We start from the raw sequence: 2975 nt of genomic DNA on the forward strand, positions 1-2975 counted from the left end.
CTGCTGATGCCAAGAATGTTTATTGTAGAGTTAATCAAGCTGTAAGTGTTAACAACCTCAATCTCTGCTCCATCCATCATGGTGCTTCCAACTGTCACAGTGGTGAGAATCTCTGTTTACTTGATGTTGAGCTTCAATCCATATTGAGGACTACAGTCCTTGACCTTCTTCAGCAAGTGCTTCAGGTCCTCCTCAGTTTAAGCAAGCAAGCTTTGTTGTTGATGAGTCTTCCTCCAATTTTAATGCCACATTCCTCCTCATAAAGTCCAACCTCCTGAATGATCTGTTCTGCATATAGATTGAAAAGGTATGGAGACAGGACACATCCCTGAATCACTTCCTTCCTGATTTTGAACCATGCAGTATATCCCTGCTCTTTTCTGAAGTCTGCTTCCTGGTCCAAAAGACACATTGAAAATTGCACTAGAGCATTAAAAAGCCAAAACAAAGGGAAACTATGCTGAAGTAAAAGAACTGAATAGAAAATTTCAAAGAGCAGCTTGAGAAGACAAAGCAAATAATTATAATGGAATTTTAAGAGAGCTGTAACTGGAGTATAAAAGGGAAGAACTTACTTGGCATTTCTCAAGCTGAAAACAAAAACAAAGTCTTGAGTTGCAATACATAGGGAAGCGATGGGCAAAATCTTGAATGACTCAGGTTGTATAAAAAAAAGATGGAGGGGATACATAGAGTCACTGGACCAAAAATAATTGGCTGATAAGGAAATATTTCAGGAAGTACTACATGAACAAAAGTCAATGATAATGAAAGAAGAAGTTCAAGTTGCACTAAAGGCATAAAAAATAAGACCTCCAGAATCAATGGGATACTATTTGACACACGTCACTATTTGATACAGAGGCAGTCCTGGATGCATTGCCCACCACTCTATGCCAGAAAATTTGGAGGACAGGACGGCTGTCTGGCTGACTGACTGGAAGAGATCCATTATTTGTTTCCATTTCTGAGAAAGGTGATCCAACTGAATGTGGATATTATTGAGCAATATCATTAATATCACATGCAATCAAAATACTGATAAAGCTCTTTAAAAAAAATCATCAGAACAGTGCATAAAGAATTACCTGAAGTTCAAGCTGGCCTTAGGAGAAGCCATGGTGCCAGGGATATCATTGTTAATAATCAGATGGATTCTGACTGAAAGCAAAGAATACCAGAAAAATGTCTGTTTGCTCTTTATTGATTATGCAAAGGCATTTGACTGCGTGGATCATAATACACTATGGTTAACATTGAGAAGAATAGGCACCCCAGCATACTTAATTGTGCTTGTGAGAAACCTAGATCAAGAGGCTGTTAAGAGAAAAGAGATATTACATGGTTTAAAATTTAAAAAGGTGCACGTCAGGATTGCATCCTCTTTCCATCCTATTCAATCTGTGTATTGAGCAAATTATTCAAAAACTCTATGAAGAATAATGTGACATCAGGATCAGAGAAAGACTGATCAGTAACCTACATTATGCAGATGACACAAATTTGCTTCCTGGACGTGAGGAGGTCTTGAAACACTTGCTGCAGAAGATCAAAGAATACAGCTTTCAATATGGATTGTATCTCAATATAAAGAAAGCAAAAATTCTCAGCACTGAGAGGCAACTTCCTGATAGATGGAAAGAAGACTGAAACTGCCACCAACTTCATCTTACTTAGATTCACAACCAACACCCTCAATACCAGCAGTTAGGAGACATAATGCACTAGGAAAGTATAAAGTCAGGGACCTTGCCAAATTATTGAGGAGCAGTGATGTCAGTTGAGGACTATGGTGGACCTGATTCAGGCCATTCTTTTCTGTCACTTGCTTTGCATCTGAAAGCTAAATGAGGAGTAAGGATGACTGAACAGTTGATACCTTTGAATTGTTTTGTTGGAGAGGAGTATGGAATATCCCACAGAATGCCAGAAGAACAAATATTTATGTCTTGAAGAAGGTGCAGCCAGAGTGCTCTTTGGAGGCAAAGGTGATAAATATTTGTCTGACATATTTTGGACGTGTTGATTGTTGCTGTTGTTGTGTACCATCAAGTTGAAACTGACCCATGGAGATGACTCTTCTATGGTTTTTCAGAAGCAGTTAATCGCATGGGAGGAGATTGCCCATATTTCTCCCTTGGAGTGGCCCGTAGACTAGAAATGCGTGCCTTAGGGATTGCAGCACAGCTTCCCTAGGAGAGTCTAATTTTTAGAGAGGGCATTATGCTTGGAAAGATGGAGGATTGGCGAAAGAGAGGAAGACCTTCAACTAGATGGATTGACACAATAACTGTAGCAATGGGATTGAGTTTGTTGAGATTATGAGGATGGCACAGGGTAGGACAGAGTTCCCATATCTTGTTCATAGGGTCACTATGAGTCATACTCAACTTAATGGTACCTAACGAAACAACAACACATGTTTCTTAGAGTTGATGTAAAGTTTATTTGTCCAATTCTCATATCAGAGTAATATCAGTTTCATAAGACAAATTGGTGTGTATTCTCTTACCTTTAAATTTGGTAAATATTTCTGTAGAACTGGTAGGTTTTCCCATTATATGCATGCTAGAATTCACCAATGATGTTACTGGGCAAGAAGTTTTCTCTGTAGGAAAGATTTTAACTAAAAGTTCCATTTTGTAATAACATTGGTCTATTTATATTATCTTGTTTTTGTTCAAATCCACTCGATGGGAGAAAGATAGGTTCTCTCCTTCTGTACAATTTATGGCACCTGAACAATCGCTGAAGGTCAGCTATTAGTTGGTTCTGACTTGATGGCACAATAACAACAACATTTGATTTTTAGAGAACTCTGGTGAATTGCACTGCTAATTCAAAGATGGTACCTTCCTGACAGTTTGAATCCACCAGCAGCTTTGCAGAAGAAAAATGGGCAGTCTCTTCCCCTGCGATTTATAGCTTCAGAAAACCCACTGGAGGGTCAACTATTAGTCACATCTAAATCAGTG

The sequence above is a fragment of the Elephantulus edwardii genome, unplaced genomic scaffold (assembly GCF_000299155.1).
Source record: "Elephantulus edwardii isolate Elephantulus edwardi_28Jun2011 unplaced genomic scaffold, EleEdw1.0 scaffold00005, whole genome shotgun sequence".
Lineage (NCBI taxonomy): Eukaryota > Metazoa > Chordata > Mammalia > Macroscelidea > Macroscelididae > Elephantulus > Elephantulus edwardii.